At 36.7% G+C, this 26,848-nt stretch overlaps 1 non-coding gene across 1 annotated transcript; it reads left to right on the top strand.

The window, feature by feature from the left end:
* The first annotated feature begins 14,642 nt into the window (after positions 1 to 14,642).
* Positions 14,643 to 14,749, top strand: LOC126023407 (U6 spliceosomal RNA). Its single transcript, XR_007500532.1, has one exon. It is a non-coding gene; the product is annotated as a U6 spliceosomal RNA (small nuclear RNA).
* The last annotated feature ends 12,099 nt before the right edge of the window (positions 14,750 to 26,848 follow it).

The following is a 26,848-nucleotide window of genomic DNA, read 5'->3' on the forward strand; positions in this document are numbered from 1 at the left end:
GATATATATATATATATATATATATATATATATATATATATATATAACTGGTAGAACTTATCAAGAAAAAATATCATCAAATCCCATCCAAAAATTGGGAGGAGATAAACAAAAACTTCCTCAAAGATGAAATACATGAGCTGGAGAGATAGCACAGTGGCTTTTGCGGGTATCTGGGTATCTGGGTCCAGGAGAGCGGTGGGTATAGAACTCACTCACAGGCAGGCTTCCAGAGAGATAACATCTTTATTTGCCCTGTCCACCACATGTGTGGTCTATTATAACCATTTACGCTGGATCCTTATTCAGCCCTGCATTCTAAATTGTCCCTTAGCCATCTCATTCTCTTGCTTTCTCCTCCATGCTGCATCCAGGCAAATTCCTTAATCCCACTCCCTTCAGGTCAAAAGCCTTATCTAACCTTCCCAAGACCCCTTCCAGGAATGGGAGGGTCATGCAGGTAAGATCAAGTTACACAGGAAGAATGGGAGGGGAGTTACACATAAGGAAGAAAGGAAGAGTTAGGGAGAAAGAGAAAGGGAACAAAAATGTATAGAGGCAGGTAGAGGTGGGACAGTGGGATGGAATCTGGGTACATGGGTGGCAGGAATTGTGCACTGGTGAAGAGATGGATGTTGGAACATCGTATGACTGAAACTTAATCATGGACAAATTTGTAACAATATCTCTCAATGATTCATGTGAAAATTATTAATTAAAACAAGAAAAAGAACATCTCTGGTTGGGTATCAGCAACAAATTGTGAAAAAATATCATCGGGACCTTCATTAAAGTCTTCCTGATATAGCCTGTAAAACTGGCTCATTTAAGACCAGAAAATTTTCAAGTTCCTTTCCAACTCTAAGGCTTATCATTCTCTGCTTTTATGTTTGTTGACAGAAGAAAAAGAAACAAAAATAAGCACACAGTTCTCCTCTGCATGCGAACCATTTGGCTGGGCTTGGAATGTCCACCCATGGAGACAACACACAGCCGCATGTATCAAATTCCTGCCACCATTTCTGCCCTTGTCATTGAGATCATCACTGACATACCTGGAATCCACATTAGTTTTTAGACTCTAATTCTAAATATCAATGTGGCGGTTGCTACATAGCACACTATCCCAGGTAAGGCGAGAAACCTTCTCCCCCATAGGTTTATTTATATTTTAGTTAGCAAAGGTAAGGGACTCCTTTGTGAATCTTTTGCTTGGAATTTCAATGTGTGGTATTGCTGACAGGGTGCTGAAAATTCATCACGTGCTGTAAATAGCATTTTTTTTTTTAACAGAAAGGGGGACTGGAAATTCCCATCTCTTCTATATACCCAGCTATGTGGACATAGTATAGGATCTCTCTCATGATACACCCCCCCCCCAATCCCTGCCCACCCTCAGCCCCTCCTCACTAGGGTTCCCTCACTGCAGATTTATTTGGAGGGCTCACTTCCAAAACAAAGATTAAAATGCCTCTTCTCTTTACTAGTCGTCCTGAACACTGTTGCTTGTTAATGTTCAGACACTAATAGCACTGGAAAGAGTCATTGCTTGTGTCAACTCATCAAGTAGTCTAAACAAGCCTGTTGGAGGCTGGCCAACTCTGACCAGTCATTGACCACAGACATGATCTGGAAGTCTATTACAACTTGTGGAAGTGAGAGGTAGCTCTGCTTCCTGTCTAGCCCACTTCCCAGGGATTGTCCACAGAATCCCTGCACTTTGAGGCTAATGGGGGTTTAGTTTGAACTACATGGGCTTAAGATGTGCCTTATTTTTTTAGCATCAAAATTGAGACATGTGTAAAAGCTTCAGAGAAACCAGAAATCAGCGTGTTGTCTGCAATGATGCTTAGCAGCTGGAAGTTTACAAGTTAATTTTGTGGTTAGAAGGTGCTGATAGTTTTTGTTCTACTTGCATTTTTGATGAGTGGGTGGCTTTGGGAGAGGTCCCCTGTATAATGAATGGTTGAGTTTTTTTTTTTTAATGGTATCTCTGGTCTTCTTTGATTTAGTCACACACACTTAGTCCATCACAGGCTTGCTCTCTAAAAGAGAAAATTGTATCTATTCCATAGACCTCAATAAGAAGGGAAGAGAAAACAAATCTTCAAATACATCCCCTTGTAAGAGCAAAGTTCAAACTGAAAAAATCCTCCTAAATATATATTATATAAAATATATTATATATAAATATATATAGTATATTTCTTATGTGGAAAGTTGCAGTATCTGTCACATTGTATCTAAGATGCAATTTTTATATCATTTATTTATTCTAGAATGCTTTGTTAACTATATACTCTGTATATTAGATACAGGAAGGAAGGAAGGAAGGAAGGAAGGAAGGAAGGAAGGAAGGAAGGAAGGAAGGAAGGAAGGAAGGAAGGAAGGAAGGAAGGAAGGAAGGAAGGGAGGGAGGGAGGGAGGGAGGGAGGGAGGGAGGGAGGGAGGGAGGGAAGAAGGGAAGGAGAGAGAGGGAGGGAGGAGAGAGGGAGGAGGGAGGGAGGGAGGAGGGAGGGAGGGAGGAAGGAAGAGAGGAAAGGAGTGAAGGAGGGAGGGAAGATAGAAAGGTTTTTTGTTTTGTTTTGTTTTTTTGTTCTTTGGGCCACACTCGGTGATGCTCAGGGGTTACTCCTAGCTATGTGCTCAGAAATCGCTTCAGGTGTGGGAGACCATATGAGACACCAGGGGATCGCACTGTGGTCCGTCCCCATCCTAGGTCAGCCACGTGCAAGACAAACGCCCTACCACTGCACCACTGCTCTGGCCCAGACAGAAAGGTTTTATTCTTCACAAAGGTCTATTCTTTGAGAAGTTCCAAACCAGCAAACATAATAAAGTGATCAAATTTGTAAGTGATTAGAAAATCAGTTTGGAAAATTGACGGTACAAAAAAAAAAGCCCACTCATTATCTTTGAATGTTCACTGAAATCATTGAAAGTTTCTCAAGCCATAGAAAAAAGTCGCATTTGGCCATCTGATTCCCTCTCTACTGTAGTCCCTAAAGGGCCTTCCTAAATCTTATTTCTAGGCTTAGAAAAACCATAGCAAGGTTAGTTGAGGTTTCTAAACATTATTTTCTCATTTTTTTGTTTTGTTTTGTTTTGCTTCAGTTTTATTGAGTTCTATGAGTTCAATGATTTTCAGTCTTACTCAAATGTGGAGTAAAGCTATGATAAGAACAGCTATATTATATACTATAATGATCTAAAACTGGAAAAACTTTTTAATTGAAGATATTGTTGATTCAGATTCTAGTATGTATAAAAACAGCATAATATAAATGAATCATACATTTATTTTATAGAAAATATTAATATAATTTTGCCCATTGATTAATAACTATCAAAGTGATAAAAATGTCAAACCAAAACAAAAACTATAAAATTTTAATTTAATAGTTTAAACAAGAAAATCTCAATGTAATATTAATTAATTATAGTTGGAAAAGTATTCTCTTAATGAAACAAATAACTTTTTTGGTAAAGCTTTTATGCTTTACAACTTTTTAAAAAATTCATAGTGTTGATTTTATTTTACAGATAGGAATATGTAAGGAGAAAAATCTGAAGAACTATAGAAATATTTATATACAAAATTGTTCGTTGCAACATTATTTATGCCATACTCTAAGGAAGCCATTGATATTTTAATGATATTTAAATAGTTACTCTTCCACAGAAATTAAAGCATTTCAATTAATTACAAGTTAATAATTCATCATTTATAATCTTCTTGTGCTATAGATTAGAGACGGGAGGTCCCAGAGGAGATTTTGTCCAAGATTATTCTATTTTATTGCTGATTCAGTTGTAGTATCAGAATTTGCTCTTGCCAGGAGAACTCATCCATCCATGTCAGTTTTTTATTTTAAAAATATTCTTAAATGGGAGCTAGAGAGGTGATTAAATGCTTGTCTTGAGTGAATTTGACCACCACTGGGTGAAGCCTTAGAGGCCCCCTCTCACACAGCACCACCAGGGTAGCCTGGTAAAACATCTCTCTCTCTCTCTCTCTCTCTCTCTCTCTCTCTCTCTCTCTCTCTCTCTCTCTCACACACACACACACACACACACACACACACACACATCACAGGGCAGAACAGCACTGAACTCAGGCCCTACAGTTGATCCACAATCCCAGTTTACCAGGAGTGCCTTGGATTCCCTGAGTACCCTTCCTTCATAAAAATTCATAAGTAGCTCCATATCACTTTCTGTTTTCTCTTTTTAGAAAACAGTAGAGTTCTGATTTTGAATTCCTATGGTACTAGGGACGGAGCTAATGCCTGCTGTTTGGAAAAACCCATGAATTTATCTACAATGTAGATTACTCATTTTCCAAGAAAACAATGAGCCATAAGCATGAGATTTCCTCCTGAGAATCCTCTCTCTCTTGCTCTTGGAGCAAATCCAGGGGAGACGAGCATTTAAGGCACTGAGTTCATCCCAAATATAATTCATAGATTGACAAGAACATTATAATTAGAGGGTGCAGTGATTTATAAATAGCTTGGGTGTTAGTCAGTTATACCTTTAGATCAATGACCTCTTTTAATGAATAACCAGTTTCTTACTGTTCAGGAAGTACACTCAGTGCCTTGAACATAGATTTCACCATCACTAGAAGTAGAGTATAATTATTTTCAGTAGTCAGTATTTGACTCATCTTTAAGAGTGATACTAGTTGAGAGAGACACTTAAACTTTGTGAAACTGGGAAGTTTAACTGAAAACAAACTAGAGGATCAAAAACTATAGGCCTGTTGATCTATAGTCGCGAATGGTGAAGACAATGTTGAAGGGATTCCAAGTGTTGGTGGTTCGCTAACAGGACATAAAATGAGCAACGCTATTTGCTTCTTAGTTATAATGTTTTTATTTTGAATAACTTTTTAAGACATTCATTTTAGGGTTTATTACTATGCAAAGTACAATTCTGCTATCTTTAGCTACAGTTATTGGCTAGTTTCAGCTTTAGACTTCTAAATAGGGAAAAACAATTTCAAACAGCTCCTAAGAAAATTAAAGACATCTCTCTTTTCCTGTGGTCCAGTTTATCCACTTCTTTATTTTTTCCTTTCTTCCCCAAAGTATATGTTTGTGTTTCATCAAATCTAAAACAGCACCAATTGGAAGAAAATGTTTCAGGCATAATTAAGAAACAAAAGTAATGTTAATCACATGACACAAAAGTTTTTTATTCTTTTTAGCTCACAATGTTGTTGAGGTTTTTTTTTTATATTGAAAGGACACATTTAAGATTATTTAGACATATATTCACATATAAAATGTGCATAAAAATATCTAGTATTTCTAAATCTGCTTCATTCAGAGTTAACTCTTTTAAATCAATTTTGATTAATGATTTTCTCCACACACAATATTTTTCTTTGTGCTATCAGAAATGTTAGGATTTTCTAACAAGTAAGGCATCCATTCTACAAATGATAGTTCTTTCTTGATCTCATCTGATCAAAGACCAGTTTTCAAACAACAGTCAAAATTTATATATCTTGCTCAAATTATCTTTTAACGGTGTGTTGACAAAAACATTGAAAGCTTGCAATTACCCAGTCGTGCTTCTCGAATGGCAGTCAAACTTGAGGTTATGAGAATAAAAACAATGACACTCATGCCAGTCCTTCTACCTCACCAGCAGTGATTGTCAAATGCCAAGAACTGTAAGATTCCCTAGATGTTAAGAAGGCAAATATTGCACCTCATAACTGATACTGAATTTGGTTATATCTGAAGGACATTAGAGAAGGGATAAGGGATTATCTATTAAGGTTGAAAAGCTGTCTTGTAACCATAGTTCACTCCCCCTCTAAATTTTTATATTCTCTTATAGTGTCCTCACAAAGTGAATTAAAAAGAATTTGGAATTTGTGGATTGACTTCAATACCTATAAAGAAATATTCAGATCCATTAAAGATTGTCATTTGAACTAGCTGTGGATGTACTTAGGGATGATCATACATGGCACTATGCTTAGGGACCATTCTTGGTGGGTGCTCCAGGAAACTTATATGGTGTGGGATTCAAACCCTGGTTGTCCATATGCAGGATGAGCATTTTTCTCACTATACTATCTCTCCAGCCAAATCCTTTCAAGGTTTTTAGGAGTTCATATTGTGTCATGAGAACTTAGTCTTGTGTCTTTATTTGTTCTTAAATATTCCCAATTTTAATTCATTCTTAAAGAACCTGAAGAGACTCAGATTTCTAGGTTTCTAACTCTCCAAAGTTTGAAAAAATTGAACATTATCGGGAGCCTTTATCTAACACTAATAGATTCTGAAAGACTAACCTGAAAATAAATAGGTAGGACCTCCCTATACCATTAAAATGAAGTGAGTCCAACTTGTCTGCTTATTTCATTGAGGTCATACTGAAGGCATTGCCTAATTGATTATCCATACGGGAGTGTGAAATGAAAACCAACAGTCAACAAATGGCTATGTGGCAATGTGTTTTATGGTTGAAAAAAGAAGCCCAACACTCCTCAGATTGGAAAGATTTGTGTGCAGTAGACATGAGACAAAGACATAAGGGGAAGAGGGAAGACAACTAGAAAATGGGAAGAATTATTGGCATAGAGACAAAATTAAAAGCTATCTACATTAAATGCTTTTATGATTTTTAAGCAACATCTGGAATGTATGGAATTGACTGTTGTTTGTTTTATTAAAGAAATATTCTAGAACTGAAGAGTAAACTGTATTAAAAATCCATTATTTGGAGGTGTTCCACAGATCAAAATCAATTTTGATCCAGAAGTATGTAATAATTGGCAAACTGTTATTTTGATCAGCTACTACATTTAAACTGAGAATCTGTTTAATCAAATATAGGAAGCAAAACTACAAGCCTGATGCCCACATGAGGGAAAAAATATTTCTTGGGGTTGGCAAGATTTGGCTCAGTGGTAAAGCGTTTGTCTTCCATGTATGAGACTTTGGTTCAGTCTCCTGCACAGCAAAAAAACAAACAAACAAAAAAAAAAACACAAAAAAACCCTTAAATTTAAAATATAGTGCAAAACAAAAAAGCATTTCATTAATTGATTATATAGTGGCAAAATTTAGTTTAAATTAAAATGTTTTAAATTAAAATAACTTAGGTACAGAAAATACCTTTATATTTCCTTAAATAATTTATAAAAGATGACTGTGGATCCATTGAATTTTTGGATAAAAATAAACATAAAATGTACAAAAATGGTCAAAATGAATATTAAAATTTTTTTAATTTTTATTTTGATCATAATGCCTTACATATCTTTCACAGTAGTATTTTAGGTACATATTAACATTGAATCAGGGGAATACCCATCACCAAATTTGTCCTCCCCCATCCCCATTTCCTTTCTGCAACTCATATCCTCCACTATCAGCCCCCAGGCTGCTAGAGTAGGTGGTCCCCTCTTTGTCTAGCTTACTATTAGTGATCATATATCTGTTTGGTCCTGGCACCCTCCCTTGTTTCCCCCTTTACTTGAGAGGAGGAGCTAGATAAATCAAGTTATGTGGTTTTGTTTGAGGGAAAGAAAAGCAATAGAATGGGGTAAAAAAAATAAGAAAAAAAATAAAAATAAAATATGCTGAAAATGGGTGGAGTCCTTCTAGAGGCTATCAACCTCAGTTTGAGAGAGGACCTGAAAAGGGTAATTGAAACACCCCAGCAATACAGAAAGAAATGTCAAATTAAATATCCAGTGAGCACTACAGCAATAAAGACAAGCACCACACAATAGTCTCGGTTCTGAAATCAAATCATGCCAGAGTGTAAAAAGAAAGAGAAAGATAAGATGAAATAAAATAAAATAAAAATGGAGGCAATTTGAAGAGAATAAAAACTGTGTAGTCACTGAATTTTTCATATCTCTTTGTAGTAAGACTCTGTATATTGTGGATTGGACATATATTACCAGGGTTTAAGGTGCTTGCCTTTCATGCAACTGACCCTCGTTCAATTCCAGGCATTACTGCACACAAAGCTCCAAGCACTGCCAGGTGTGGCTCCAAAACATATTAAAAGATTTTTGGGTGCATCCACATTGACAATAGTGAAAATAATAATGTCAGAAAGGAAAGAGAGAGTAAGAGAGAGAACCAGAATGCCTGGCCCAGATACAGACTGGGGTTGAGGGGGGAGAGGGAAATGGGGAACACTGGTGGCAATAAAGTTGCACTGGTGAAGGATGAGTTAACCACTGGTAGAACATGTATGGGAAGAATCATACATGTATGAGTAATTCTTCCTCATTTTGGGGGTGCAAAAATTACTTGTAGATGTGTAGATATGTAATCTCTTAAAATCAAATTGTTCCATCTATATTTCTTTCATTAAAGTTTATGAGAATTTAGAACAGGGCAGGGGTTAGAGATTAGCTTGTGTCATTTAAAAATTATTGTATAACAATGGGGCCAAAGCAGTGGCACAAGCAGTAGGGTGTTTGCCTTGCACACAGCTAACCTACGACGGACATCGGTTCGATCCCCCAGCATCCCAGATGATCTCCAAATCAGTAATCAGGGACTGGAAAATCTGAACAGTCATTAGGGCAGATAACCAATCTTGGGCACCACTTACTCCCCAAACTGATGTCACCTGAAGAGCACTGCAAGGTATGACAATGTGGTCTAGGAGATTGCCTTGGTCACAATGGAGGTGCTGGTCACCTGCAGGGTCATACCTGGCGGTGCTTTGGGATCTCTAGGAAGAATTTCTGAGAATGTCTTAAAAGAATCCCTCTCCCTGTTTTCAAAAATTTCAGAAACATTGGTCTCCTTGATTTTTCTATTCATGAAGAATGATTACTGCCAAGCAGAGAACAATGAAGCATGTTTACCCATTTCTTCATTAGTACCAGCACAAAACATTTAAGGAAGGAATGAGAAACTAGGTCCCCTGAAATACCTTCAGTAATGTCATGCTTTAAGCATGTTCTTGGTGCTAATCCCTAAATCTCCATTCCATTCACTAAGGCACTATAGCTGTGTGTTTGAGTAAAGCAAAAGTGTGCCCTTTACAGAAACCTCACTGACTTGTGTTTTCTGTTTGTATAAGGTCACTGAGCTGTTGGGAAGGAATATAGATTTCTGACTCTTGTGGATTCTCATTCTAAGTTGACACCAAAACACAGCTGAAATTAAGTTTCGCTTGATTACCACCTGAAGCCATAATTCATCTGAGGTTCATTTGAAATTTGCCCCTCACTAGTTTTAGGGCTTGGGGCAAGTTCACTCAGAGTTTGGTAAGCCGCACGCAGCAAAACCTCTCTGTGAACTTGGCCTGAATTTGAGGTTTTGATTCAGAAATTTGGAGTTTTCATTCAGGAGCTTTTCATGATCCCCCGCTATCTCAGGCCACAATCTGAAATCTCATCAGACTCACTTCAGCCCATATGGACTAAAGATAGAGATTTTCAAGGCTCATAGCGACTTGCCACACATTTGTTCCAATATTACTATATCCTTAGCAGACTTCACTAGCCTTATACAGAGAATTTTTCTTCTTCTTCTTCTTAAAAAAGTTAAATATTAGACTCAGTGGCTGCTAGCAAATGAACTGGTCAAAGACTATCAATTTCTTAACACCCCATTACAGATGTGGAAGGATTGTTTTTAGAGTGTTTGCTTTCACTCTCCTCCACAGACATGGTCGCTGCTTTTGAATCCAGTAACTATCTCCAACTGTAGAGTGTATTAAAGTTTTGAAACCCATTTTTAATTCTATTGGTAACTTTTCCAAAACTTTCATTATGTTACATCAATTTTAAAAGTGAAAAAAAAATCAAGGCAACCCTTTAGAATACCTTTCTTGAATGAATATTTAGATATCCATTCCATTACAATTCAATTACAATTACATTCAATTAAAAATGCTGGATATTTGTAATAAGTTATACAACATAAATGATTTATGTCTAAGATTTAGATTTTTATACCCCCACTGTTTTCCCTGTTGTCTCAATGTGAGCATAATTTTTCAGTGTAAGTTATTTATTCCTATATAATTCTGATTTTTATAATAAATTACACTTTGTTACTGATGACAGTAAGGGTGATAATAAATTATAAGAGGAATAGAGCAAACCCACAGAAAACAGAAAACTCAGCTTTCATGACAGGGATGCATTCTCACCTGCTTTGGTAAATAATATAAATGAATATTTTTCTCAGTTATAGTGCTTTGGGGGACATCTGGCTGCAAAGTATTGTTTTTCTTTCCTTGTGAATAGGACCTGGCAATTGATTTCGATGTCATTTCTCAAATCCTCAGGAAATATATGAACTCTGGAGCATAGTCTTATTTATTCAAACATATTAGAAATCAAAGTGAGTTTGAATGGGCAAAATGTCTGAATTAAAGACTATAAAGAAATGCATCTGGATTCCTTTTAAGGATATATGGTCATTGAAACATAGCTAATAAAGTTTCTAAGCCAAATCCTTTGAAGGAAACTCTTTCATGAATAGAAGAGACAGTTGAGAATAAATTATAATCAGCAAGTCAATTGTTTCTAATAAGTGGGTTCTTGAAAATTGTTTGTTCCTTCAAGATTTAAGATTCCTCCCAAGCCTACTTTTCACTATTAATCTTCAGGGTACATTTTGTTTTTGTAGAAAAAGCAAACATATGCTTCTATCAAGCTTCTGAATCAGAGAAGTTGGGGGAGGATTGGGGGTACACCAACCCCTCACTAGTTTCAACTATCATTGCTGCCTCTGTTATCTATTGCCTCTTCCATTGCCACCAAATCCCATACAAATAGTTGCACCCCTAAAACCCAGTTATCTCTGATTCTCAATGGGAAAGCCCTGTCCCCAGTGCACACTCAAGTTTAAAGTTATTTTAATTTGTCTTGTCCTCCTAGCTAAAGTTCAACCAGAGACCAATAAGAATCAATGATTTCATAATAGTACTAACTTTCATTATTTCCTTTACTAAGATGCTGGGTAGCTACTTCTTTTGTGTCTTCTGACCTACAGATATTTCTCAAGTATCCTCTTTACCTCTAACTAACACCCTCCTGTCAATCTGTCTCTCAGAACACTAGAAACTTAACCCTCTGGTTAACTATTTTTTGCTCCCCTGACCCCAATTACCCACTGAGCTGAATATGGACCTAGTAGAATATGTCACTGTGATTCCCCCATAACCCCCATTACACCCCACACACCTGCCCCAGAAGCCATCTGAGCTCTTTCCAAAGTGTCTGGCAACTGGATAGACCTTATACTTGATGTCATGCTATTTCATAAACCCCCTTACCTCCCATGTCGACTGCAAACACTGTTGGCTTTCAAACCTCTTTATATCTTCTTTTTTCCTCATAATCCTATTAGTCTTTCAGGGCCTAAAACAGTCTAGTTTGGGGGCTGGAGAGATAGCACAGTGGTAGGACATTTGCCTTGCAAGCAGCCAATCCAGAATGAATGGTGGCTAGAATCCTGGCATCCCATATGGTCCCCTGAGCCTGCCAGGAGCAATTTCTAAGTGCAGAGCCAGGAGTAACCCCTGAGCACAGCTGGGAATGACCCAAAAAAATCAAAAATTAAAAAAAAACAACCAAAACAAAAAAAGTCTAGTTTTCATAGTTTTTATATATGTGTGTGCATACTATTATATAGTACATTCATATGGTATATCTATTATATATAAATACCTATAAGCTACTATAGCATAAGCGAGCACTAACATTATTTGCAAATGTATAAATTTTGATAACTTCTATTGGGGAGTAAAGGTGTGCTAGAGTAGAACTTCTCTGAAGTTTAGCCTTATTAGTCTGAGAGACCCTCCCAGCAACACTCAGTCTACTGGTGCAGACCTCATGGTTTAGTGCTTGGCCGAGGCAGTACTTCATACTGAAGCTGGTAAACTGAGCCTTTGGGGCCACTGTCGGTACTACTGAGGAATCATCAGTGCTATACCTGGCTCAGGGGAATACTGAGAAATGTTAGAAATAAAATCTCAGGGTCTCACACATGCAAGACATATGTTTTATCCCTTCAAACTATCTCCCCAATCCTGCATGCCTTTATAAATGTGCATATCCTATATGCATGGATATCTCATACTCAGAACACACTTCATAGTGAACAAAGTACTTTCAGCCACACTTTCTTTAACTCAACCAAGTCCATGAGATGGACAGTTTCAAAAGTTGTTAAATGAAGACATTCAATCCAGGAGTGTTATATGGAATGCCCAAGCTCATCTTCCTAAAATAGTGACAGAAGCAAATTTCACACTAGGTCTTGTCACAACAACTCCAGGGTACTTTCAACCCTATCACAATGACCTCCATTCTAATGGGACAGTGATATGGATGGAGTAATTTCTGTAGCAGATGGCAAGAGAGGCCAGGCTGAGGGTCACAGGAGATTTCAGAGAAGAGCAGTGGTGTGATCAAAGCGCTGCTGAAAGAAGATTGATCTGGTGGCTTGCTCAGAGGGGCTGGGAGCAGGAAAGCCCTGCTGGAAACCATCTCCTGCTCTTCTGAACTCCTGTGGCCTTTTCTTTATGCTCCCCATGCAGCATTTAGCCAGGGCTACAAACTGATTATTGATTTGTTTATTTCCTCCTTCCCACTAACACATCGAGTTCTAGCAGAAAGGATGTAAGGTGGCTTTACAAAGTATAAATTTTACAGCCATACTAATCCATGAAATCATATCTTTTCTACTCAATTTTAATTCTTGAGCATTCAAAAGTGAACATTATCATTGTATTAACCAGGTGTTTACTCTTAAGTCATCCTGTGTTTGTTCAGACTACACTGAGTAAATAAAAGCATGAAGGGTCATTTGAGAGGTTTCTGTTAAAGATGAGACAAGGGAAGACAAACAATAAAATTAATAACATCATTTATATTTCAAAATAACGTTCATCCAATAGGATAAGGCAAATATATGTGGGTTTAATAAGTGAAGAAGAATGTATTGTTTGTTAAATCATAGAATTTATATGCATTTTTATATTTAAAAATTGTGTGTGAGGGCCAGAGAGATAGCACAGCGGTAGGGCATTTGCCTTGCATGCAAAAGGATGGTGGTTCAAATCCCTACATCCCATATGGTCCCCCTAGCCTGCCGGGGGCGATTTCTGAGCATAGAGCTAGGAGTAGCCCCTGAGTACTGCCGTGTGTGTCCCAAAAACCAAAAAAATTATAATAATTTGTGTGTGACATAAAATAAAAGTTGCCTCTGGAAAGAAAGGTAGTGCCATTGGCAAAGAATGTTGTAGACTTCTATGTACTGCTTGAGTCCAGAATTCATGTTACTCTGAAATTTTGTTAACACTATAAAACACATTTACAGTACATTTGTAATATATTTTTGTGTATAGAATTTGATAGTACTAATCATGTATGATAAAGAACTGATCATATATTTTCATATGTCTTATTGCCTAAGCCAGGGTTTAAATGAGCCCTTATTCTCTTCTTAATCTTTTCCAGAACCAATGGTGATGAATACATTTGTCTCACTTAATTTGGGACATCCTTTACAACAGCTTGTCAAGAGTTTCCCCACATAAACCTTCCCTCTATATATTGCCTGCCTTACAGAAGGTGACAAAAGATACCTCACATGTAGTCTTCTGGCCTTCCTTTTTATCTTTTTTTTTTTTTGTTTTTTTTTTTTGTTTTTTTTTTTTTTTTTTTTTTTTTTGCTTTCTCTTTCTAGGACATTTAAAAATACCTCGGTTCCTCTTGATTTTATCATTTTCCTTCCTGGGACCATCTTCCTGGCTCCAAGCCAACTATCTTTCCCAACTTCATCCTGTAAGAGTTAACAGTGCTCACTGATATTTTCAGTGCCTTAAAGGCTTTAATGCCTTAAAGCTTTCATTATATGTGGGGCTAGAGAGATGGCACAAAGGACAAGGTGCTTGCCTTGCATGTGGCCAACCCAGATTCAATCCTAATACATCATTTGGTTCCCTAATCCCTACCAGAAGTGATCTCTGAACACAGATCCAGGAATCAGCCCTAAATATCACCAAGTGTGACCCAAAAGCCAAATATTACCTGTGAAAACAATTTGTCGTCTTATTTTACTTTTTAGTAGAAATAATTATCTTATTATGAATAATCATTCACATTCAGAAGAAATTAATTTTATATAAATATTTGTGTTCTCAAACTAGAGAGATGGCACAATGAGTAGAACGTTTGCCTTGCATATGGCTGACCCAGGTTTGATCTCCAGAATCTCATATGGTCCCCTTAGTCTTCCAGGAGTAATTTCAGAGCAAAGAGCCAGGAGTAACCTCTGTGTGTCACCAGGTATGACCTCAAAACAAACAAACAAAAAAAGACTTGTGTTCTCTAGTAATGAAAACTTTTAGGTGCTAGTGTTTTGAAATATTTTTATTAGCACCTAGCCATAATTAAAACTGGGGTTTCTCTTTATCAGTCTTCTTGTATTTGAGTATTTTTGTACACTTTTAGGGTCTGATAGTAGAGCAGGAAGGGTATTTATTTGCCTTATATCTTGCCAAACTGGGATTGATCCCCAATATCCCATATTGTCTTCTGAGCACTTTCAGGAATAATCTCTGAGTGCAGAGGTAGGAGAAAGAGTGGTGTGGGCCTAAAAATAAATATAAAAAATAAAAATATAGTGCTTGCTTAGGCAGCACATATACTAAAATTGGAATGATACAGAGAAGATTAGCATGGCCCCTGCACAAGGATGACACGCAAACTTGTGAAACGTTCCATATTTTTTTAAAAAAATAAAATAAAATAAAAACATACTTTCCCTGTATATCTTTCCTATTTATCAATTTACCACTTAAAACCTTTTTTAAATTGTATTAAATCCTACTAACCTTCAAATTTTCTAGTGCTCAAATGACTATTCAAACCTGTATGCAATCTACCCTATATGACTAACTTATAAAATCTGATATGACATCATAAAATATAAGACTATTAAATAATCTTCAGGAACTCGAGGATCTTGTTTGTGGCTACCAGACATTCTTAATTAGTACCAACACCATCTCTCCCACTTTTCTTGGCTTCTCATTGAGCCTACTGGAAATGTAGGGACATGGCAGCACTAGTGGTTAAGTCAGAGACCAAGATTTCCTTACTCCAAAGAAACAGCTGAGAATGCAGCATATGAAGAATGACAATGGTCAGGAAGATAGTTCAAAGTGGTAGAGCACATGCTATGTTTATATACATAAGACCCCAAGTTCTCTTTTGGCACTACATGGCCTCCCAAGCACTGTTGCATGTAACCCAAGCACACTGGTTCCAAGCACACTGGGCCTAGATCCAAGCCATGAATTGTCAAAAGCGGCCTCTGGCCACCCAAACAAGGCTGCAAAGTTTTCCACATACCAAAAGAGAATGTCTATGATTTGCTCCTCAATTACCTTCATATACTCAGATGCTTCCCATACCTTATAAACTTACTTCCCAAGTCACATTGCTCTAATGTGCTGCTGACCAGATGTAAAATGTATAGAACCAAATAGCAAGTAGTGGTGAAGTTCTGAAAACAGATTACATAAACCATTTTAGATAGCTATTTGAAATTCAACATAATTGTGCTTGTATTACTCTTAAGCTACATTTTAGGCAAACTAATGATGCCTCACCTCTATGCCCTAGAAATTGAATCATGTCATGCTTTAATATTGTGTGGCCACTCATCCCTTGAGAACCTGATGAAAACCAGAAGGCATCCTTTTCTCTGTCTATAGCATAAAAATTTACAGTATCAAGACATTTGCCTATTCCAATCTCCTTCTTCCAAAAGTCCTTTATTAGACCTTGGGTCAAGAATTATAAACAAAAGGAAAGAAGTAAGCTTCAGAAAAGCTGTTCAGACTAATAAGATTCTAAATGAAACTCCCAGGTGATTCTCACAGAAAGGACAGAGGATTTAGATTGAGTGGATAGTGTTTAATAAAACAATAAAAAGATATTAGTTAAATAATATTTTAGAATAATGGTATTTTGATTGTGAGTCAATCTGTGATGGTGTTGAGAACATAGACATAGACAAATCTATTGAATTTCCTCAGGTTGCATAGTTGGATCATTAAATTGTCAGTTGAATACTTAAAATGGACTTTGGTATCAGATGAAGATTGATAAGACGTGATTTTTCGTTATACTAACCTTAGATAAATTACTTTACCTTTCCTCAACCTTATTGCCCTCATGGAACATGGATAAAGTATAGTTTAATAGTTTAGTATATAAAATATATGTTGATCCTGTTGGTCCCTGAATAATGTGATAGCTAGAGGCATCATATCTCAAATACTTGGAAATTCTGTGCTTCTACATCAATTTTGGAATGTTCAAATCTCTTATAGTTGATCATCTGTGTCCAAGATCTATCCCCACCTTGACCATAGAAATAGAAATAAAAAATAGAAAAAATTTTCTATTTCTATTTAATAAAAGAAAATCCATGCATAAATGGAGTCACCAAATTCAAATCTATGTTTTTTCTTTTCTTTTCTTTTTTTTTTTTTTTTTTGGTTTTTGGGCCACACCCAGCGGTGCTCAGGGGTCACTCCTGGCTATCTGCTCAGAAATAGCTCCTGGCAGGCACCAGGGACCATATGAGACGCCGGGATTCAAACAACCACCTTAGGTCCTGGATCGGCTGCTTACAAGGTAAACACCTCTGTGCTATCTCTCCAGGCCCAAATCTATGTTTTCTCAAGGGCTAATTGTAATAGTAAAGCAATCAATACAATGTTTCCACAATGCTATCTGTTAACATGGCTATTATATCTCTTTCAGGCGCTGAAAGGATTCTAATATAAGTCTTTCACTTGGGTATGAATTAAAATCCAGTGCTAAGTAATTAAGTTATTTGCAACTTGAACTTCCTTTCACTGGAAGAAGTTTCCTTAGGGGAGTTGATGGCAATAAGGTGAGGAGATATATAAAAAGTAAAGGAAAAATAGGAAGACCTAAAATTCATTAAGCCTACAATCTCAATCTCAGTATCACCTACTCTCAATCTGAGTGAAGATTAATATTGAGGGGCAAAGGAAAAGGGCTGCCTCGGGGATTATGGAGAGAGGAGAAAGTGAATCTGGCCCTAACTCTCAAGTTAGCTGTATTTGAATTTAATCATTAAAATACATATGTGCTCAGACACAAGCAAAGAGTTTACTCCGCTGAAGGAACAGTTCCCTAGCCTAGCCCACAAACTTATGTACCGCAAAAATGTCAACTCTGTGAGTTGAAAATTATTGCTTTCATTTGCAAGGACATTGACACTACATTTATACCAAGAGAGCACTGCTATATTGTAAACATAGTCAATGCAATACAAAGACATTCATCACACAGCAGGACAAATGTTAAACCTAGCTGGGAGGTGTTCAAAGCCTTCAGGTCTTTGGGTTCTGGTGGTAACCATGTTCTAAGATTTGACCATGTAATGCATTGTTCTGACCACTGCTTTTGACAGATTTTCATTATTTTGATAAATAGTGTGGTTAAAATGGCCAAGCACCATTTCTGTCTTTGTTATGCTAGGACATTCATGGTTCCTACAGGGGCTTATCCTCCAGACTCTCAAAAAAAAAAAAAAAAGACCCACAACCCATGTAGTGCCCTTAAAATAATGACATTCAATATTTAAGTTTTTATTTATCAGTTTCTATGCTTGTAAAAGCAAATGCTTGAGGAGCTTGAAGATTTTATATCGCGTCCTATTAAATCAACCTATAGGGCATCAACTAATTTAATGATTCAAGTGCATATAATCTTATACCATCGAAAGTCAGACGTCTGTATATGTAGCTATTGTTTGTTAGTGCATGCTTATGTTATAAACATATCAAGCTGTTTGATGAAAACTTGTGTTTCTGGATTTCATTTTACTTCTAGAAATGAAATCTGAAACAACTCTAAGATTATTTAAGTAGATTATTTAAAGCATAACATTGATTGTGCAACTTGTTCTGTTTTTCAAATGTTTTCAAGTCCAGAGTTGTTTGACCTTGCATACAGAGACCTTGCTTTCTAATTTGGTCTGATCTTCATTAACAACGTTACCTTCCTTATAAACAGAAGAAATGGATAGCGATTCTGATTTAAGCAGTGTAACTACTTCCAAATATGATGCTTTTATGATCTTTCTCTCCCTCCTTCCCTCTGTTTCTCTCTCTCTCTCTCTCTCTCTCTCTCTCTCTCTCTCTCTCTCTCTCTCTCTCTCTCTCTCTCTCTCTCTCTCCCCCCCCACCCCAGTGGTAACTATTTCATTTTTTTTTTTGTTAAGAATTTGTTAAGAAAAAACTTTAATTTGGGGATTTTCCCTACTTGGAGAATTCCAAGGATTTGTAGAACAGTATGTGATGAGTGAACATGTTTATCTTAAGGGAATCATTTTAATTACTTGAAGTTTATTTTACATTTCATTTTGTTTCTTTGATTAGATGAGAACGTTCAGAGGTCAAGCAGACTTTTTAAAGAATGAAAGGTCTCATTCCAGGGCAAGGCTCACTGTATTTATGAATGAATAAAATGTTAATTGAGACAAAGGGTTGAGTATATTTCATTCATTGTTAATTTAGGAGAGCTAATGAGCTCAGAAGTAAAACATTATTAAATTCCCAGGTATCCTTAGGTCAATTCTAAGATTTCTTTTCCCTCATAATTCCAAAGGTCAGAGTTGTGTTTGTCTTTTCAAAATATTTTACTACATTAACTTCTTTCTTAGAAAAACTTTCAGAGATATGAAGTTATAAAAGCATAATAAATTTAGTAAAAGATTTCATCATTTGAACATTCACAGCTCAGTTAGACAATCAACTTTTTTATTAAACATTTCCTAATGTTATGAAACTCATTCTCTATATCTTTTACTAGCTACATAATTGTGTAAAACCTTAAATCCCAAGGAGAGTGAAATTGCAAGAATAATTGACTTGTTATAATTTTCAATAAACTCTCATTGTTTCCAGTATTTTTAGTTTGGTTTTGGTTTTCTAAGAATTTGCACCCTTGATTTTGGCACTCATTATTTTAAACTCCAATAATCCTAAAAATGAAAGCTGAAACTATGGAATTTTTTATGGTTTTAACTTGATCTTTCCCTTTCACCTAGAAAAGGGCAAGAATTTGCCCTCAACTAAGCCAAATTTATGGAAAAGCTTGATAAAAATGGCGAATGTTTTGTGTATAAAGTGATGTCCAGAATGACGTGACCTTTCCTGCCTTCAAGTTTTATTATATGAGATGTTCATGCCACTTTTTCACAATGCTAGCCTATTTTTCTAAGAGTTCTTTCATTTATTTTTTCAGTCAAAAGAGGGGAAGCAATTTGCAATAAGTTTAATGTTATGATAATGGACAGGGGCTCATGCTTTACTGAGTTTAGAAATGATTTACAAAAATAAGGTGGCTGAACTTTCTCATTTATAGAACTAGAAAGAACGTTTATGGCTTATAAAGAAAGAAAAATTGTGTGCTTATTGTATAAAACATGGAGAAGTACTGCAAGGAATGAAAAGACGCACATGAAAATGTTAATATAATTGCAATAAAACAGTTTTAGAAATGAATTCTATCAAGCTTTAATGAAAGACCAGTGAAGAGTCTCTTTGTCGTTTTGTCTTTAAATAAAGGGTAAAATACTATTCTCATTGTTTTTGTTGTTGCTGTTATTTTTAAATTTGCTACTGACACTCTTGGGTTAACACAGTTTATTCAGTCTCTTGGCTGCTTGCAGAATTTAGGAAAAACACAGTCTGTACTCCAACACAAAATAGTACTTCCCCTGCAACATACATACTGATGCTTTTCAAATCTTTAGATTTTCCAAAGTAGCACTGAGGTTCAAATATTCTTTTTTTCCAGCTTTTTTTTTTTAATCCTCAATTGAGAATTACACCTATTTCCCCCAAAGATCTTTGAAACTCTAAAAACTATTTCAATTATCTCCTTCTTGTCTCTTAGTCTTTCAATCTGGTCCTCATATGTTAATTTTGGCCTTCCTCTCCTCTGGCTTCCTGTCATGGCATCCAGATAGTAAGAATAATACGGAAAAGAAGAAAGTAAAGAGATGAAAATGTCAACAGATAGGAAGGAATGGAAAGGAAAGATTAAGGCAATTCCGTACTACAAAGGCAGAGAAAAAGAGAAAGAATCTGGGAAGGTTAATTATACTAGGCCTGTAAAACATTTGAGCTCTTCACAGGAAACTGGTCAGCAAATGGAGAGGGAAGTTGCTGTTCACTGTCAGAGACTGAAGGAACTCTGCCTGTGATTTGGAGGCTGAAGTCAAGGACCAGAGTTACTGCCCAAGAATGCACTTAACTTCATGGTATTTCTGAATTGGCTGAAAGATTGGTCAAAGAGGATCAAGATTAATAATCTTAAAACTTGTTATTACTCTATTGTCCTGTTTTTAATACTACCTTTATTTAAGCACCATAATTACATACATGATTGTAGTTGGGTTTAAGTCATAAAAAGAACATACCCCTTCACCAAAGCAACATTCCCACCACCAATGCCTTCCCCACCCCTGCCTGTGTTCGAGACAGGCATTCTACTTCTCTCACTCATTGACGTTGTCACCATAGTTGTCAGTGGAGTTATTTCTCTCACTGCACTCACCACTCTTTGTGGTGAGCTTCATACTGTGAGCTGGTCCTTCCAGCCCTCAGCTCTATTGTCTCTGGGCATTATTATAATAATGTCTTTTATTTTTCTTAAAAATCCATAGATGAGTGAGACTATTCTGTGTCTATCTCTCTCCTTCTGACATTTAACCCAGCATACTAGTTTCCATGTTTGTCCAAGTATAGGAAAATTTCATGACTTCATCTCTCCTGATGGCTGTATAATATTCCATTGTGTATATGTACCACAGTTTCTTTAGCCATTCAAGTTGATATTGCTATTTATTGTCCTGATGTTAGCTGGACTGGAGATGGAATTATGGGCCTTTTTGGATTCCCAAAACAAAAAAAGACTTCTTATTTTATGGTATAGTCGGGGGCACACCCAGTGGCACTCAGGGGTTACTCCTGGCTCTACACTCAGAAATTACTCTTGGTATGCTTGGGGGATCATATGAGATGCTGGGGATAGAACCTGGGTCTGTCCTTATTCAGTCATGTGCAAGGCAAGACCCTACCACTGTGCTCTCTGGCCCAGAAAACCTCTATTTTTTAGCAATGTGTCAGAACCTGGTGTTGATCACAAAAATTAAATACCCTCCTTTGGTATGGAAGTTTTCTGAGCTTTCTGCTGGCTTCATGATGACTCAAGAGAACTTGGTATAAGGTTGGAAGGCTGTAGGTATATCCTCTTTCCTGAGCCACACACAAATTATGTTATCCTAGCACAATTATTTAGAGCACATTATCACTTGCACACAAGATGGACGGAAAATTCCAAAGTTATCTTGAAGTTTAGATTCTGAGATATTAGATCCAATTAGCTAGAAGCCCCTTTGAATCAGCCAGGTCATACCACATGAGCTTTAATAGGCCACTCACAAGTGATAATGGATAACATTGTTCATTCTCTCTGAAGATCAGGGAGAAAATAATGACAATCATTAGCTAGAATTACCTTATGGTCTAAATATATCAGCATAATCTTGCCAGTATACTTCTCCTATACTCATACTTGGCTATTTAAAAAAGAAACAAATTTAACTCTTTAGGCAAGAGTTCATATAATTGAGGCCATTCATCTTTCTTAATAGAAGTTTTGTTTGTTTGTTTTGTCTTGTTTTGTTTTGTTTTGGGACCGCACCTGGTGACAATCAGGGATTACTCCTGGCTATGCACTCAGAAATTGCTCCTGGCTTGGAAAACCATATGAGACACTGAGGGATCTAACTGTGATCAGTCCTAAGTTAGTGCATGCTGGCAAATATCTTACCACCTGCACCACCACTCTGGACCCCTTAATGTAGGTTTTAAGCTGCTATTGTTAGGGCCAGAGAGCTACTCTAGCAGATATGGCACTTGCACATGGCTAACCTGGGATCACTCTCCAGCATCCTATATGGTTTTTCAAGTCTTCCAGGAGTGATCCCTGAGCACAAAGCCTGGAGTAAGCCCCGAGTACTGTCAGCTATGACCCAAAAGACAAAATAAATAAATTAAATTAAATTAAACTAATCAGTATCCAACCTATGGATTTATCACTCACACAATCTGAATTGGATCCACCATTAGCAATTCTCAAGTTCCTTCTACTAAATAGTACATTAACTCAATAAGGCAGGATAAATCAAGGGAAGTTCTTCAATAGCATATTCACTCAGCCCCCTAAACTATTAAGTTGCAACTCAAAAATGAATAAGGAGGGGCCAGAATGATAGCACAAAGGGAGGGCATTTGCCTTGCATACTGCTGACCTGGGACAAACCCAGGTCATACCACGTGGTCCTCGAACCTGCCAGGAGCAATTTCTGAGTGCAGAGCTAGGAATAACTCCTGAGCACCACCGGGGCTGATCAAGGTTCTAGCTTAACTGGTAGAGTGGACCCCTAACATGAGCAAGTCCTTGAGTTGAATCTCTAGCAAAGCCTGATCCTCTAAATGTCAAGAGTGGAAAAGACCCCACACTAGCTGTGGCTTCTATAAAACGTGAAACAAAAAACGAAAGACGAGTGTGCCTTTGGTCTTTTAGATACATTGAGGAAGAAAATCAAATATAACATAAGAATATAGAAATTCATTACCTACTCCTGGCTATGTGCTCAGAAATCACTCCTGGCTTGGGGGACCATATTGGACGCCGGGGGAATCAAACCATGGTTAGTCCTAGGTTAGTGTGTGCAAGGCAGTTGTCCTACTGCTTGCGCTACTGCTCCGGCCCACCTTTTTAAACATTAATTTGATTCATGATCATAATTGACCACTTGTTAGGTAAAAATTATCTGACTGTTGGCAAAACAAGACACAGAAAGTATGTTAGTTACCCTTATTAGCAGATTCTTCCAAAAATATAAACTGTAAAAATACAGACCAAAGAATAACAAAGGGAGAATTTATCACCTCAATTCTTAATTAAATCTGCAAATATTTTGTTCCCATGTAGAAATTTACAGTAAACAATCAGAAGAGCCTCAAATCCAGCTTACTTTGTCAGGTAGTCTAGAAAATTCTAAGCATCAAGGTGCATTAAGCAGTCTGAAGAAGGGTAATTTTTGAAAAAAAAATGCATTGCTTAGTAATCATAATATTGGGAAAGTTTTCAGATACTAAAGTATGTTTTTTCCATTACCATCTAAATCTCATTTGGTTTTTACTAACAGGATTTCGTTTTCTAAAAAATTTAGCTAGTCCCAGCTCCAGAGTTTGATAGACAAAACTTAAATAAATGTTATTGTTAGTAATCTAAATCTTCCCTTACCTGGGCCATTAACTTAGTTCCTTTAATATTTTCCATTGATGTAACTCATTCACTTCTAGATGTAGCTTGTTTCTAAAATATTTTTAAGTTCTTATTTTATTTAAAACATACAGACAATTGAATGCTTGATTGCATGACCTAATTAGTTTTTAAATTAATTGGTAAAGCTGCCCTCCCAGGAAACAATACTATTTTGAACATGTGTCTGAATAGCGTTACCTAAGAAACATATTTCTATGTTAAATTATTAACACAGAAAGAGAATGAGAAAATGATAAAGATGGCATCGCTTGAACAGTTCTTCTGTGTTGTGGGAAATTTTAGCAAGTTTTACTTATCACATACCAGTATGTTTTATTATTTACAAAAAATGTATATAACTTACTGATATATTCATGCTGTTCTTATAAACTAAATTTTTTGGTTTTGTCTTTTTTTCTTTTCTAGATCATCATCCTTCCCAAGTCCATCTCCTGACAGGTCAGATTCTAAAAATAATAATAATGCCAACTAAATTTAAAATTTTTAATTTTCTCTGGGTCCGCTATCATATATAACACCCCCATTTAATTTTTAAAATATTTTTATTAGTTAAATTTTTTGTCAATTAGGCTTTATTTGAAATGTAAAGAGGATTGGGTTACTGTTTTTCTTTTTATCAGCAAAATCCTTATTCATCATTTTGATCTAATATGGATATGGCGTTATTAAAACTAGAACTCATAAACTGCACAGAGCTTTCTTTGATAAAATGGAAAATAAATTACATTTCCCTTTTCTTTGCAAGGTGAAATATAATTTTCTAAGTTTTGACGTATGATTATAGCCCTTGTTGTTTGTTTGGTTTTTTTTTTTTGCTAAATCATCAATAATAATTAAAATTGCTTTTAATGGCTGAGGCAAGTACAGTTCAAATTCTCAAATAGTCAAAGACTACAACAGCCCTTAATATAGCTTTAAATATCAATGGGATCAGTTTTCAGATGTGGGTGTATTTCAAGTCTACTCAAGTACATTTTTCTTTGTGGTGAAAAACTTTGTTCATGTAAATATCTAGTAGAATTATCAATAATCGTGTTAATAATGTTAATAAAAAAAAGGTAAGTTAAACGACAGAGACAATTAGTTCACACCATGCGAGTTTATTTATTTAGCACTAAGCATTGTTGAACTTGTCAGTTCTGAGAAGCAGAAACAGCTTCGAAGAGGCTCAACATTACTAATAAAACAATCAAAATCAAAATATTTTATGTAGCAATTTGTCTGTGTTCATACAAGACTCTGTCAACTGTGCGATTTGATTATTATATGAATTAACTCCCTAAAGGTTCTGAGACAGGACTTAGAGACTCCGTTTACCTTCTCCCTAGTCGGGCTTTGCTATTGTTATTTTTAACTCGATATTTCCATGCATTCAAGCCTGTGGATTTTGAGGGGAAATGCCAATAAATGTCACAAAATAGTTACAAGTGTTGTTTCTTGTACTTGGGTTGGCATTTTAGCCCTTCTCTTCCACTACTACCTTTCGCTTTCTCTCCAGTCCCTCTCTCTCTCTGTCTTGTAATAATAACAACAACAACAACAATATATCTTTTTTAAAAAACAGCAGCAATCATTTTAAATACATCCAACAGCTCTAAAAAAAAATTGCCTCTCTCAAGGGTGAGTCAAATGACCCCCCACATCGAGGTTCAACTGAACAGAGAAATTTCTGATCCAAGGACCCACTTTTTGCACGAGGGAGAAATGGAAAAAAAACCTTTGCAGCGTTCCAGTTGCAAGTTCTTGCACGCTGCAAGCTTGGGGCCTGAGCCTTCCAGGGATGCTTTCTGTGGGTTCCAGGGTGGCCCCGTCGCGAGGCAACCCCCGCCCCCAGACCTCCTGTTCACCAGTTCCCTGCAGCCAGGGTCCGGGATGGAAAGCTTTTCTGGGGCCTCTAAGGGCCAAAGTCACCAGCAGGCAGGCGGTCTTAGAGGTCTCTAGGGCCTCAGGGTCGCTCTGGAGACCCTCCCGATGCCCCGCGGCAGGGAGCACATTGGTTGCACTTGTACCCTTGCCAGTTTAAGAGCAGGCCTTCGGAAGTGTCAGACTGCGACTTTGCAGGAACTGGAGAAAGAAATGCCATATATACAGACACCAAACTCTGGATCACTTAGGACACCTAGATAAAATTTAATGATCAGTGCTGTCTCCACCCATCTGCTTATTAATATTATGTCTCTTCACATATGCTGGTTCATCAGACACTCCTCTATAAATTCTTCTCTCCCCAACACACACCATGCCACCTGCACCCCTACCCCCACCTTGGTAAAGTTTCAGCTAGTAGACTTTTTAAAAAACTTCAGAGTAATTCACTATTCTTTCTAATAGGTTCCTTTTCCTTTTCTTTCCTTTTTCCTTTCCTTTTCTTTCCTTTCCATTCCTATCCCTTCCTCATTCTTTTTTCTTCCTTCCCTTCCTTCTTTTTTACTTCCTTCCTTCTTACTTTTCCCTTCCTTGCTTCCTTCTTTCCTTTCCTTTTCTTTTTTCTTCCTTTTTTTCTTTCCTTTCCTTTCCTTTTCCTTCCTTTCCTTTCTTTCTTCCTTGTTTCCTTTTTCTTCCTTCTTTCCTTCTTTCGTTTCTCCTTTCCTTCTTCCTTCCTTCCTTTCCTTTCTTCTTTCCTGCTTTCCTCTTTTCATTCCTTCCTTCCTTTCCTTCCTTCTTTCCTGCTTTCCTTTTTCGTTCCTTCTTTTTCTTCTTTCCTTCTTTTGTTCCTTTCTTCTTCCTCCCTTTGCCTTCTTTCTTCATTCTTTCCTTCTTTCTTTTCTTTCTCCCTTCCTTCCAATCTTCTCCTTTTCTCCGTGTTTCATTCTCTCTAGTATGCTCAGACAAATTGGTATCTAAATCATACCTCCTAAAATTGTATTCTAAAATCTTTTCATTCCCATCATATGTGATAAATGAATGTTCAGTATTTCTGGAAAAGCAACAATGAAGATCATTTTGGGAAGCAGGGGAAAAAAGCTTTAGTAAGACACATCCACTTACTTATCAGAAACTTTGTGACTGATGATAATTGAAGAACAAAGCAAGGCTAGGAATGTCACATACTCCTTAGATCTTGGTATCCTGTCTGGGCAAATATCCAGTGTTCTCACACTACAGAGAAAAGGACAAACCTGTGCAGCAGATTCCCAAGAGTAAATAACACATGCAGAGGAATCTTTGAAAGAACTCCTTTTAGTGAATGAGTGCAATTTTTTATTTGGTGACTGAAAAGCCCTCGGCAAGCAAGAAGGGTAAGGAAGAATTGACAAAGGGATAGACTGTGAAGAATGCCCAGCTCCTAACCTCACAGATTTTCTATCAAATGCGAGAGAGAGAGAGGAAGAAAATTTAAATGCTTTAAAGGCGATTGTCCTTGATAAAACTGAATCAGATAAAACTTCAGCTCTGGGTCTTGGAGACCAAGTGAAA

Source organism: Suncus etruscus, chromosome 11 (assembly GCF_024139225.1).
Source record: "Suncus etruscus isolate mSunEtr1 chromosome 11, mSunEtr1.pri.cur, whole genome shotgun sequence".
Taxonomy (NCBI): domain Eukaryota; kingdom Metazoa; phylum Chordata; class Mammalia; order Eulipotyphla; family Soricidae; genus Suncus; species Suncus etruscus.